The 14521-nt window shown below is 42.5% G+C and overlaps 1 protein-coding gene and 1 pseudogene across 1 annotated transcript in view; one reads left to right on the plus strand and one right to left on the minus strand.

Annotated features, from left to right (window-relative positions):
• The window catches only part of LOC145416348 (nucleolar protein 11), a 395109-nt gene that overhangs the window by 324973 nt on the left and 55615 nt on the right, over nucleotides 1–14521 (plus strand). The window lies entirely within an intron of this gene.
• LOC145416389 (5S ribosomal RNA) lies at nucleotides 6857–6975 on the minus strand (annotated as a pseudogene).

The following is a 14521-nucleotide window of genomic DNA, read 5'->3' on the forward strand; positions in this document are numbered from 1 at the left end:
CTATCAATGAGTATTCTGCCATATATTTTTCCAGTCACACTAAGAAGGCAAATACCCCTATGGTTACCACATACTTCTCTCTCCCCTTTTCCTTTGTGTAAAGGATCAATTATATTTCATTATCAGTCCTCTGGAACCCTTCCCTCTTCCCAAGCCAAACTACACAACTTCCATATCCACTCCACTACAATCTCACCCCAATACCTCAGCATTTCACCACACACTCCATCAATTCCTGGGGCCTCCCATCTTGATCATCTTCATTGCTTCCACTACTTCCGCCCTACTGATCTCTTCCTCCCTTCTCTCACCTCTTCGTCTCCCAGCCATTCCCCAACCACTTATTCTTACACTGCTCTCACTCTCTACATTCAACAAATCCTCAAAGTGCTTCTTCCATCTCCTCAATTTCTTCCTCTTCTCCACCAACAATCTGTTATTCCTATCTTTCACTCCCCTACTATTTCCCCTTTCACACTGCCTTACTTTCTTTACCTCCTTCCAAAACAATTTCTTACTCTCCCTCCATTTCACACTCAGATTCCTCCCAAACTCTTCCTCCACTTTCTTCTTACTCTCCTTCATCAATCTCTTCACCTCCTTGTCCTGCTGACATATACCTCTCTTCTCTCTCTCATCTTCTCCCCTTCTTCTACTCACTAACCATTCACCATATGCCATCTTCTTTTGTTCCACAGCTCGTTTCACCTCATTATTCCATCATGCTGCCCCTTGCACACCCCTGCATCTCCTCCTCTTTCCACAAATCACCTCACACACTGCGCCTATGTCTTCCGTGAATATCTTACTTTTTTTTTTTTTTTTTTTTTTTTAAACAACGGAGGAAGGAAAAACAAATGAATAAAAAAAAATCATCCATTCACCAGATTACTGGTTTCCTCTGTTCATAAAACATCTGTAACAGTTAGACTTGAACAGCTGTGGGTTGAAATTTGGAGGGAAACAACTCTGGGGTAGCGAGTTCCAGAGAGACGCAGTTCAGGGAATGAAAGAATTCTGATAGGCAGAAGTTCTGCAATATGGCTGAGTGACATTCCAGTCATGAGCGCTACCAGATGCCTGTGTAGCACGAGGGAAGGCATGGAGAGGTGGCACCATGGATGCAACTTCGTCTGAGCATTTGCCAAAAAAATATCTGTAAAATAATGCAAGGGAGGCAACATTTCTTCTTACTTGCAGGGGATGTAGTTTATTTGTAATGGCAGGGTTGTTAATGATTCTAACAGCTTTGTTCTGAATTTAGTTTTGTTGTTTTAATGCAACCTCTCCACAACCATTCCACAAGGGTGAGCAATATTCAAGCTGAGAGCGCACATGACTCTTATAAATTATAGCTAACTGCTCATCAGCGAAGAAGTTACGGACTCTGTACAATAATCCAAGTTTCTTTGAGGCAGATTTAGCAAGTGATCTGACATGGGAGGTCCAGCTGAGGACATTGTTAAGTGAAATGCCAAGAATTTCAATACTTTTGGAGATGGGAATATCAGTAGCACTGAAGGTAATGTACGAATCTGGCAATATCTGTCTATTAGTAAACTGTATATCTTTAGTTTTACTAGCATTAAAAGAGACAAGGTTATTTTGTCCCCATTCACCGATCGTAGATAGATCTTTATTTATGGAGATTGCTGTACTGAGTTGAGAGGTAGAGATATTAGACTTTGTAAATGGGTGTCTGAGTGTGAATGAACTATGTAGTGTTGAGTCATCTGCATATGAGTGAATGGGATTGTGGGTGACAGATAAGAGATCATTAATACTGTATGAACCAGAAATTGGGTTGGCGCCAGAACTGATCCCTGCGGCACGCTGGCATTAATTGAGTAAAAATTGGAACATACATCATCTACTTTTACTCTTATTTTCCTGTCACTAATATATGAAGAAATCAAAGGAACAAAAGACGTTAGTCCATAGCAAGGGAATTTGGACAGCAGGGAACGGTGCCATACTCTGTCGAAAGCTTTAGAAATATCAAGAGCTACTGCATGAGTTTCTCCATGTAGATCAATTGATTGATGGATGGTATGAGTTAGGAGATTGAGTATGTCAATGGTGGATTTTTCGTGGCAAGAACCATATTGTCTATCTCTAATTAAGTTGTTGGATTCAAGATGTTTAACAATGTGCATATTAATTAATGTTTCAAATACCTTACCAAGAGACGATGTGACAGCTATTGGTCTGTAATTGGGGGGGTCAGACGAACTTCATTTCTTCAGAATTGGGTGGATATTGACTTCTTTTCATGAATTTGGGAATACAGAATTACGTATGCATAGTCTGAATAATTTAGCTAGAACAGAGGCAGGTTCAGGGGAACACTTTTTTAAAACAATTGGCGGAATTCCATGTGGGCGTGGAGCTTTGTTGATAGGTAAGTTGTCTAGGATGCGTTTTATGTATCTTGTCTGTATTTTAAGTGGGGCAATTTCGGGAGAGTCAAGTTCTAGTACTGGGACATTCTGGCTGGTATCGTCTATGGTAGAGTTTCTGGCAAAGGTACTAGCAAAGATATCTGCTTTCCCATGCGGGTCATTTGTAATGTTGCCATCTGAAGATTTTAGTGGGGGAATGGAAGATGACTTGTTAAAGTTATTATTGAAGGAATTAAGAGTTGACCAGAATATTCTATTGTTAAGTAGGTTTGATGCTTGCTTTTGAAGAAAGTTTGATATTTTGCAGTATCCAGGGTACTTACAGCAAGTCTGTGGCCGTCGCTATGAATAACCCGCCTCCTCTCAGACTCTGACAGTAATAAGGTGCACTTGAAGCACCTACAGTAATCCATTGTTGCACTGCACTTAATCATTTGCACTCTGAATTTGAATGTCTTAACACTGTGCGTTCTTTCTCACTTGCGCTCTACTTGACACTCACCACTGTTGCACTCGGCACTGAAACTTTTTCACTTTGAATTCTAATTTCTTAACAGTGCGCATTCTTTTCTCATTTGCACTCTACTGTACTTGACTCTCACCACTGTTGCACTCTGCACTGAAGCCTTGGCACTCTGAATTCTAATTTCTTAACACTGCACATTGTGTTCTTCACACTGCACAACACTGTAAATTCCCGTGTGGTCTGGTGGCAAGTTTTTGCTGTTTATTCACTGTCGGAGTCCGAGAGTAGATGTTGCAGGTGGCTGAGGGCACATCGCTGGGGCACGGTGATGGACTACCCACTGCAGACGACTCTGAAGACAGGCGCAAACTCACGTCCAGTGGCGAATCTACCGCGGCTGATGTGCTGGACTTTGGCTTGGAGATGGAAGGCCTGTCTTGGGGAGGCAGTGGTGTGGAACCAGGGCTGGGCATGACAGGGGTCATGGGCCTGAAGACATTGTCAATGGTTGATTGACGTAAAGAACAGCGATTCTGGTGATTGATGATGCACTGCCTGAAAGTGCGCACTTCCTCCACAAGTCCCAAGGGCCCTGTCTCCCTGTTGCAGCCCGGGTGCTCTAAGTAGTTGAGAACGAACTCGACGTGCTTCCGGAGTGCGCTCAGCTTGGGGATGGCTGGAGTAGTGGCTCACTGAGAGGAGTCCACATCATCGTCGCTGTCCTCACCAGAATCTTCAGGCTGGGTACTTGTACCAGCAACTGAAGATGCGATCTTGATATCAGACATGATCCGATACCCAGGATCGCACTCATCGTCATCCAACCACTCACACACATCGTCCACATCAATGTTGTCGCCAGCTGTACAAAGATGTGCATGGAAGTCATCCACGTCAAAACCTAGAAATTCGTACACCACATTGGCTCCGAGAAGCAGACGAGATCAACCACTTTCCAGAGTTTTGACAGAGACTTCCCTCCATGCACTGGCCCAGTTGTAGATGGCTGACTTGATGTTGTAACGGTGAATGTTTTCCACAGTCCGCTGGCCTCGCGTGTCCTGTCCCTCCCTGCGCTTGTCCTCATCCTTTAGAACAACCCTCACCTTGTCCAGGAACTTCCTTCGGTACAGCCTCGTCATTGCCACGATCACTCCTTGGTCCATTGGTTGGATGAGAGCAGTCGTATTAGGTGGCAAAAACATGCATCTAATGCAGCCTTTCTCAGCCACCAACTCCTTGTCGGATGGATGCGCAGGTGCGTTGTCCAGAAGATGGAGGGCCTTTACCTGGTCATGCGAGATTACCATTGTCTTCGTCTGGTATTGGATGACCTCCTTGATGAAGTGCTGGTGAGACCAGTTTTCGAAGATCTTGGCTGTGAACCAAGCCTTCACAGAATAGTACCAAACGACAGGAAGGACATCCATCACCCCACGAAGACACTGAGGCTGCTTTGCACGGCCAATAATAATGGGCTTGAGCCGGTGCATGCCGTTAGCATTGGTACAACACAAAGCAGATATCCATTGCTTGCAAAGCTTGCAGCCGGGTGCAGGCTTCTCCATCTCCTCTGCTAGAGTGTTCGTTGGCATCGAGTGATAGAATAGACCAGTTTCGTCAGCGCTGTAAACTTGGCCGTGAGCAAGGCCCAGCCTGTTGATCAAGCCCTTCACCTTCTGCCGAAGCTCCTCTACTCCCTCCTTGTTGGCGTCCAGAGCTTTGCCATGGGCCTTACGGTTGGGAAGGCCATGCTGTAACTTGAGAGCAAGAAGCCATCCCTCAGATGCTTTGAAGTCTGGGGTGTCATGTGACCTTGCAAACTTCTCAGCAGCATCCTTCAACTCCGTATCAGGCACCATCACACCAGCAGCACATTATCGGTACCAAATCAGCGTGGAGCAGTCGATTTCTGCAAACTGGGGAGTGAACATAACCTTCCTCTCCACGTCGCGTTTGGTCTTCGATGCGAAGTCGGCCGTGTACTCGGTGAGCTTGTCCCGGGATCTCTTAATATCAAACAAGGTAAAGCAGGCCATCAAACAAGGTAGAGCGGGCCAGGTTGAATTCACAGAGGATGCGTGACATCGACCATCCCACATCCACTTTGTCCAGTATCTCCCTCTTCTTCTTCAGAGTCAGAACCACTTGTTTCCTCTTCTTGGGCAGCGGGGCCTTCATCACACACACAAGGAAGAGGCAGCTGAGGAACAGCAGGGCCTGCAGCAGGTAGGGCACCACCACAAAAGCGAGCACGTGGGCGGCCATGGTGACGAGCATGCACTCACGACGATGGATGAGCTGGAAATAGGGGGGGAGGCAGCGTCACCCTGCCGGACATCAGCGGAACTGCAAGGCAAAACACAGCTGGTCTGCGCCATGCGCCAAGTTCAAATTATGGGGGGAATAGAAAAATTGACATTTTTTATTTTTTACGTTTTTTTGCCATTTTGGGGTTCCGAAGGCCTGGGCCCAGAATGTCCAGGTAGTGGGGTGTCCAGATAGTGGGCAGATTACTGTATATATATATATACAGTAATCCCTCTAATATCCGAACGCCCAATATCCAAACATCCCCACTAACCGGACATAATCCTCCTGGGATCCAATATTCCCAAAATGGGCCAAAAACCGCAAAAAATTCGAAAAAAAATCTGACTTTTTTCCCTCCCATAATTTGAAATTCCCGCCTGGCGCCAAACAGCTGTTACACCATGGTCCCTTCACCCCTTCCTTCCTCCCCCTCCCCCCTCCCCTGTCAGTTGCCATTTGGTATTTTTCATTACCAAGTGTGGGCCAATTTGGTAATGAAAAATTCGTTTGGTAATGAATTAGAATAATGCATTACCAAATGGATTTTTCACATGTATGAGGATACACAGGATGGAGATGGTGGATTGTTTGCTCTCTCTGATGAATCTGCTACCCTACATAGTGTGAAAATAATCAACATGGTGTTAGTTATAAGTAGAGTGATTACATGTATTTCCACTTATATATATAATTAGTGAAGAATATATGCTAGCTTTACGAATTTGGTAATGAAAAGTTATATTTGACAATGAAAGTTGAGGAGATTGGTAATGTGACTGTTGCGATCTGGCAACTCTGTTACCCCACCAACATCAACAGTCACAGCTTAACTCCGATGGAGAGCAGATACTCATAACAGTGCAAGCCACAGGTGCTTGTTTTTTGTGAATAAACAGTGAATAAACTGCTATACCTTGCCACTAGAACACACGGGAATTTACAGTGTTGTGCAGTGTTAAGAAATTAGAATTTAGAGTGCAGAGGATTAACTGTGGACTGCTAACTGGCGGTTCAAACCAGTCCAAGAGCAAGGGACTTGTAAGTACCCAGAATGTTTAATATTGTATAAACTCACCTCTAAAACCTCATTTTATGGTTCTTTTGCATTTATTTCAGTCTTTTATGTCCCTTATTGGTGTGATTTGGGTCTTAAATAGGTGCAATGCATGTTAGAGGGAGTTGTATAGGTGTTTTTCAGAGTTAGGGTCCATAAGTACAAGTCCATAAGCTGGGGCCCAATATCCGGACAGGACCACTATCTGGACCTGCCTATGGCTCTATTGATCCGGATATTGGAGGGGTTACTGTATATATATATATATATATATATATATATATATATATATATATATATATATATATATATATATATACTGTATATATATATATATATATATATATATATATATATATATACTGTATATATATATATATATATATATATATATATACAGTATATATGTATACAGTATATATATATATATATACTGTATATATATATATACTCTATATATGTATACAGAATATATATATATATATATATATATATATATATTCATTCATTCATTCATTGCCAGACGCCATGTATCCCAACCGGGGTGGCCAAGGGCTTAGAGTTAATTGTTTTACAGGGAGGGGCACTAATCCTCCACCAACCCCACTTGACACGTAGGGGTGCCAACAGCATCTGGTGTTCCCAGGCGGTCACCCATCCAAGTACTAACCAGACCCAACGTTGCTTAACTTCGCTGATCGGACGGGAAATGGTATACTCAACGTGATATGGCCGTTATATATATATATATATATATATATATATATATATATATATATATATAGTTATATATATATAGTTATATATATATATATATATATATATATATATATATATATATATACACACACACACAAGTACAGTAAAAGTCCTCCATTCCTACCACCAGTGGTCTGAATATCCCAATATTCCAAGTTTTTCAAGGTGAAATTTTTTAAATTTTTCTGGGCTCTATCTGAGGATTGATCAGGCTTGGACTTGCATGTGGACTTGGATGTACCTGCCGGCAACGATTCAGCTACACATCTATGCATTTCCAGTGTCCAGAAGAATAGCCCATATCATTTCAAGTGTTTATTTAATGATCATGTACATATTTCTGATGTTTTCAAAGGTCCCTCCCAGTTGTCCGAATAAGACAATAGTCCGCAAGACCCTCGGTCCCCAGCCATTCGGATTATAGGACTTTTACTGTATGGAGAGAGTAGACCAGCATACTTTCCCAAACCCGTTTCTCAAAATATCTTATGCGCTATTCTACGTACACTTTACATATCATGCAATGTACCCCACTATGGCACAGGGTTTGATCCCAGCAGTGGCATGCGGCTAGAAAATTTGCCCTTGCTACCTAGTGGTAGACCCATAGAGGGGAGGCATGACGCGGGCTCTACCAGCATAGTTTTTCGGACCAGGACAGGATGGGGCTTGGATCTGTGCTAGTTACAGGGCATTGTGGTTCCCAGGCTGTTGCTTCCACCTAATAGAGAGGGGCTTGAATTCAGGAGTTACTCTCCAGGAGGCTGCTCTATCAGTGGTTGTATAATGGTGAGGCAGTACAAGTGCCAAGGTGCACTTGGAGGGTGTCCCTGTAGCTGTCAGGGCATGGAGCCCCGAGTCCACTGCAAAGCCACGGGGTATGGCTGTGGGACTGTGCAGGTGATCAGGCTGTGTGGTCTGTCTCTCCTGTTTAATGACATGTCAGAAATTGAGAAAAAGAAGTCTTATGATCCTAAATCACCCAAGGGGATCAGAGTGGCATCTTGGAATGTGAGTACAGTAATCCCTGTACTTTCCAGACCCCTATTTTCCGGACACCCCACTTACCGGACATTGTGGGCCTGGACCTTCGGAACCCAAAAATGACCAAAAAATGAAAAAAATCCCCCCAAAATCCCAATTTTTTCCCATCGTAATTTGAAATTGCCACGCGGCACTGAACAGCTGTTACACCACAGACCCTTCATCCCTTCCTTCCTCCCCCCTCCCCCCTCCCCTGTCAGGACTGCCATTTGGTATTTTTCATTACCAAATGTGGGCCAATTTGGTAATGAAATATTCGTTTGGTAATGAATCAGAATAATGCATTACCAAACAGATTTTTCACATGTATGATGATACACAGGATGGAGATGGTGGATTGTCTGCTCTCTACATAGTGTTAAAATAATCAACATGCTGTTAATTAAAGGAGAGTGATTACATTTATTTACACTTGTACTATATATATAATTAGTGAAGAATAAATGCTTCTTTTAAGAATTTGGTAATGAAAATTGAGGAGTTTGGTAATGTGGCTGAGTTCAGATCTGGCAACCCTGTTCCTATTTACTGCCTAACCTTCGTTCAGGGAAGACGTTCATCGTAATCGATGCTGCACGTGCTCGTTTTTTGTGAATAAACAGTGAATAAACCGCAGTACCATGCCACTAGACCACATGGGAATATACAGTGTTGTGCAGTGTTATGAAATTAGAATTTAGAATGCAAAGAATTAACTGTGGAGTGAGTGTGGAGTGCAAAGTGGCAGTTAGAATGACGGTTGAAACTGGTGTGGTTCAGTTAAGAAGAATGTGCAGTGTAAAACAGTTATAACTCACAGTTCAAAGAATTAAGTGTAGCACAACACTGGATTACTGTATGTGCTTCAAGAGCATTTTCACAACTACCAGAGCCTTAGAGAGTTAGAGGAGGCGACCACAGATGTGCTGTAAGTACAGTACAGTATCCTGTATGCTGCTAGGCCTAAGTATTTTCCATACTCACTTCTAATTCCTCATTTTCTGGTTCCTTTTCATTTATTTCATGCTTTATGTCCATTATTGGTGTGAATAGGGTCTTAAATAGGTTTAAATAAGTACTGTGCATGTACGGTAGGGAGTTATTTAGGTGGCTTTCGAAGTTAGGCTGGGTTAGGATCCATAAGTACCAGTCCAGTAGTCAGAGGCCCACTTTCCAGACATGCCTTTGGCTCTGTTACATCGAATAGTGGAGGGATTACTTTTGAAGGAGAGAGCAGGGAAGTGGTTAAGGCAATGAATAGGAGATGGGTAGATGTTGGTTATGTCTAGGAGGTTATGTATAGGGGAGGATCAGCCAGAATGATTGTGAGGAATGAATGTTGATGCAAGTTATTTTGGCAGGGAAGAGCAGATGGATATGGTAGTGTGGGTGTGATGGTTAAGGAAAAATGAGTGGAATATGTCATAAATGTGATGAAAGTGAGTGAAAGGATTTTACAGTGAACTCTCACATTTGGCGAGTAATAGGTGCGAAACACACCACGCCAAACTGGAGTTCGCCAAATCTGAACTGAATAACTAATGGGGAAAAAATAAATTGTTTCTGGGCATGCATGGCTGGACTGATTTTCCACCTATATTATAACATTACTGGGTGTAAATCATGTGATAAACACACACAACACTTTTCAGTTTAATTTATTTTGCCAAGAAACAATACAAAACAGAAGAACTCACATAAGAAAAAAAAATAATGGACTTGATGTGTATGGTGCATGGATGCCTTAGTTGGCTCCTGAAGCCTCACTCTCTGTAACTTCTGTTGTCCCCTCCTCCTGTGGATCTTCATCTGAGCCAAATCCTTCAAAATTGAAGTCATCTGGAATGCTTGCAATGTCTGTGTTGTCATCAACTGGACCAGGATCATTGGAGAGGGAAGCTTCAGCTGGTGCAGTATTTTCACTCTGTCGTCGGCCCAGGTAATGAATGATGAGTGCTTGTTGTTGTTCATTTATTTTCTTATTGTATTCTTTCAAGAAGAATATGATATTTCATTCATATTCTGTACCAGCCGAATATGGTCACTCTCACTGGCTACAACAGAGTCTGTTTCTTCTTGGAGATGGGAACAGTCACTCAATAAGTGAGAAAGTTTCGTCATTGTTTGTTGCTAGGGAGTCTGTGCGGGTTTATCTTCTTGTTCGTTGTTTTCTGTTTCATCATCATCATCATCATCATCATTATCCAGCATTTCTTCAATGTTATGTTCACTGTTTTCGGATATCGTCTCACCCAACTGGTCTTCATTAACTTCATTAAATCCTGGAACACTTCATGCTGCTTCTACTGCTTCTTTCAAGAGCTGTTCCTTCCGCTGACACTGTGTCTTTGTGTCTGTGTTGCTGTCGGCACCATCTGTGATGGGGTGAGGGAGAAGTGGTGCCCACCTGTGCTTAATGGTAGCATTATTAATTTTATGCCAGGCATCTACCATAAAGATGACATTTACAGTATATATATACTGTATATATATATATATATATATATATATATATTCATTGCCAGACGCCATGTATCCCAAACGGGGTGGCCAAGGGCTTAGAGTTAATTGTTTTACAGGGAGGGGCACTAATCCTCCACCAACCCCACTTGACACGTAGGGAGAACGTTATGCCAACAGCATCTGGTGTTCCCAATATATATATATATATATATATATATATATATATATATATATATATATATATATATATATATATATTTTTTTAAATAACAGAACGGAGGAAGGAAAAACAAATGGGGGAAAAAAAAAAAATCCATACACCAGATTACTGGTGTCCTCTGTTCATAAAATATCTGTAACAGTTAGACTTGAACAGTTGTAGGTTGAAATTTGGAGGAAAACAACTCTGGGGAAGCGAGTTCCAGAGAGATGCAGTTCGGGGAATGAAAGAATTCTGATAGGCAGAAGTTCTGCAATATGGTTGAGTGACATTCCAGTCATGAGCGCTACCAGATGCCCGTGTAGCACGAGGGAAGGCATGGAGAGGTGGCACCAAATGTAAGATTTTTGTCGCCGGATTAGGGTGTTGCGTACAATCCCATCCCATCGCCAAAAGTGAATTTGCCAAGTAAAAACTCGCCAAATGTGAGAGTTCACTGTAGTAGTAAGAATTCTGTTTGGTAGAATTTTTCGTAAGTCGATCATTCGTAAGCAGGGGTCTGACTGTAATGAGGATGTGTCTGTGCACAATGCTCTCGTGACCCACGTCATGGCTAAGCGTTCTGTGACGTAGTTTGTGGCCTCCAATACCTCCCTCATTGCCCTAGTGTTGTGACTAACCTTGTGGCCCCTCAGTGCTCTGTGTCCTAGTGCTCTGACTACTGTGTAGTGAGGTTATATCTGTGCATAGCTACCCTCCATTGATGCCAGCACTTGGTGAGTACAATATGATCTTGATTGTAATATGTACTGTATTACTGTACTATGAGGTGCTACCCCAAAGTTCCAGTAATTTGAATACTGTAGGAAAATAAGTTACCTTACGTCCTAGTTCTCACTGTCTCCTTTGAAGCAGTCCCCTTGGGCATGTATACAGTGGTCCCCGCATTTTTTCCACGACTCCATGCATCCCTGGAAGGCTTCAGGCATGATGATCTTGAGCACCTCCTGCGATTCTGTCTGGATCTTCTCAATCAAGTCAAATCGACGCCCTTTCAGTCTTAATTTCCGCTTGGGAAACAGGAAAAAGTCGTAGGGGACAAGGTCAGGCGAACAGTGTGGGTGGGGAATGACAACCGTGTTAGTGGAAGCCAGGAACTGCCAGACGACAATTGATGTGTGGGTGGGTGCGTTGTCATAATGCAGGACCCAGTCCTTGTTCTTCCACTGTTCTGGACGTTTGCAGTGGATGTTTTCCCTCAGACACTGCAAAGCGGGTGAGACGAATTCCTTGTGAACAATCCCTTGGATATAGAAGAAAACGATCAACATCGAATTAACATTGCTGTGCCATTGGTCTGCCATTGCAAAACCACAAAACCATGTGTACACCACGTTACAATAGTAAGCGTAGCTCAACAACACGGCAGGGGTCACACTAACGCACAAGGGGTGCTGCTGACTCCTCCTAGCGGCAAAAGACAAAACTGCAAATGGTTAGCTCCCTTTGTTCAAATTACTGGAACTTTGTTGGGTAGCACCTCGTATATGTACTGTATCAGTACTATATTGCATTTTATATTTAAGTTAAATCCTTTACTAAAGGGCAGTATTGTAGGAATGTTTTTATGATAGGGCCAAGATGGATAGTAACACATTATCCTGCTTGACATCGAATGGATAGCTAATAAGGGGTACTATGCAATATCTGGTATTCTGCATTATCCGGCTTGGGGGTTGGCTGAATTATGCCGGGTAATTGAGAGTTTGCTGTATTTTATTAGAATGTGTGCATATAGTGTTAAAATTCCATTGGTACAGTACTTGTAAAGTTGATATGGCAGTTTTCCCCAGTTTACAGCATCAGTTTTTGGAAGCATTTATGATGTTTAGGAACATTCCAGACTCATATGAAGGTTTATTTGTGTTCCCATAAAGTTGGAAGGGGGAAAAAAAAAAGTTACATGTAATGAGTATTTAACCTGTAGTGGTCAGAACACCCATCAGAGTGATGATGCATAGGTTCAGTCCCCCAGAAGTAATTGGAGTTTTTTTATATCATGCACTGCCACCAAAAGGAGTAGGCATAGTATCTATCCTTAACCATTTTGCTTTTACGACATTGTATTCTTACCACCACTAGACTGATTTATTCAGCATGGAGAAAATCTCTTGGAGTGAGTAGATAATGGAGTGGGTTCCTATCCTGTACAGTGGCTGACATCGCTTCTAAGCTGAATAAAATTGCTTGGTGATAGGGCTAGTAAAATGTAATGTACAGTCCACAGCAAAAATCGAGCGACCGACTTGACGAGCAGGTTGGCATATGTGGCACCGCTGTACTCCTAGTTTCAGCCCCTCCCCCCTCCCCTCCCTTGTTCCCATTCATTCGTCTACCCTAAACCCTCCCCACATCCAAGGGCCTACTCACATTGTCTCAACCACTCTTCCATCATCCATTTGTCTTGGGAAATAATGGTTTTGTTTTGATAAAGAATAAAAACACATTACAGTGTATTTTACTCCATAGTATAGTTATTTATATACCACGATCTGAACGCAGGGTAATATAAAATAGTAATATATTTGTATGACAGTGAGGTCTGTAATCATACAATTTATCATTTTGATGGTTGTATCCAGTCAGTGCGCAACATTAAACAGTCGGAAGTTATATGTCTGTAGTGGTCAGTGGTGTGCTCCTTCCTTTACTCGACGTAATCACTGGTACTTTACAATCTCTAGTATAAGTCATTACTATTAGTGACTACTAATACCCCATGTGTGATAATAGCAGAGTGTTGCTGATAAGTAAAACACTGGATCAGTATTATCTTGGTTATTGATGTCTTAATATATGATATCAGATAACGTTGGGCAACAGGGACTGAGTGACAGCTTGTCTGATGATTAAACAAACTAAGCTGATCAAGCCAAGGCCATGACATGGTTGCTGGCATTACCGAAGGTCAGTTAATATTTAGACGCCATTCATTGCTGCTGACAGTATTATAAGTAGGTCAGTTTCATACACAGGACAGCCAGCAGTAGAGTGAGCCGTGTGGTGTGCTGACCCCACTGACACCATACAACCAGGGCCAAATTACCAGGCATAGGCAAAATGGACAACTGCCTACCAGGCCACGGCCTGTCACAGGCCATCCAGACTTCCAGAGCGGAATAAATATACGCTCTGGGTGTCCAAATAAGTGCCATCACCAATCAGGCCATCAAAAGAGGCCATTATAGGTCATGCCAACATTTCATTGGAAATAACGGAAAAAAGAGATCTATATGTTGCAGGCCAACCGTCTGTATTCCCTACCATGCTACACCATGGTTAATCTGGCACTGCATACAACCAACCCCCTCCACTCCTTGCCTCAGGCACTTATCGCCACTCACTCCAGCAAAAGACCACCACCACCTGATAACAATATCAGGAATATAACCTTGCCTTATATAGTTATACAGTAACTGCAATAGGGTGTAATTTGTGATTCACACGATTATAACATGACGTATTTTGAAAAAAGTGACCAATAACTAAATTGGCCGAATGGATGATCTGCATAGTAACCAAACTTGTCTTGATTGCAGCTTACGCTAATCAACATTATCGTGCTGTACAACGGATAATTCAGTTTATTTGTTTTCAGCGAGAACGTTTTCAACAAAGCTTTGACGAGTTACAGTTCACAGTGGTCACTGTTACTTATAGCAACGTAATGGATGTAGCGGTCAGGAAAACTATATGATTATTTGCTCTTTAACTTGTGTCCTATGTCTGTTACTACTTTCCTCTATCTCTGTGTGGCCATGGTTTTTCCCATTAACTATCGTCAGCTGAAACGTCAGCTGCCTCACAGAGGGAAGGATGTT

Source organism: Coenobita brevimanus, chromosome 105 (assembly GCF_032717465.1).
Source record: "Coenobita brevimanus isolate Jiangsu-jjx chromosome 105, ASM3271746v2, whole genome shotgun sequence".
Lineage (NCBI taxonomy): Eukaryota > Metazoa > Arthropoda > Malacostraca > Decapoda > Coenobitidae > Coenobita > Coenobita brevimanus.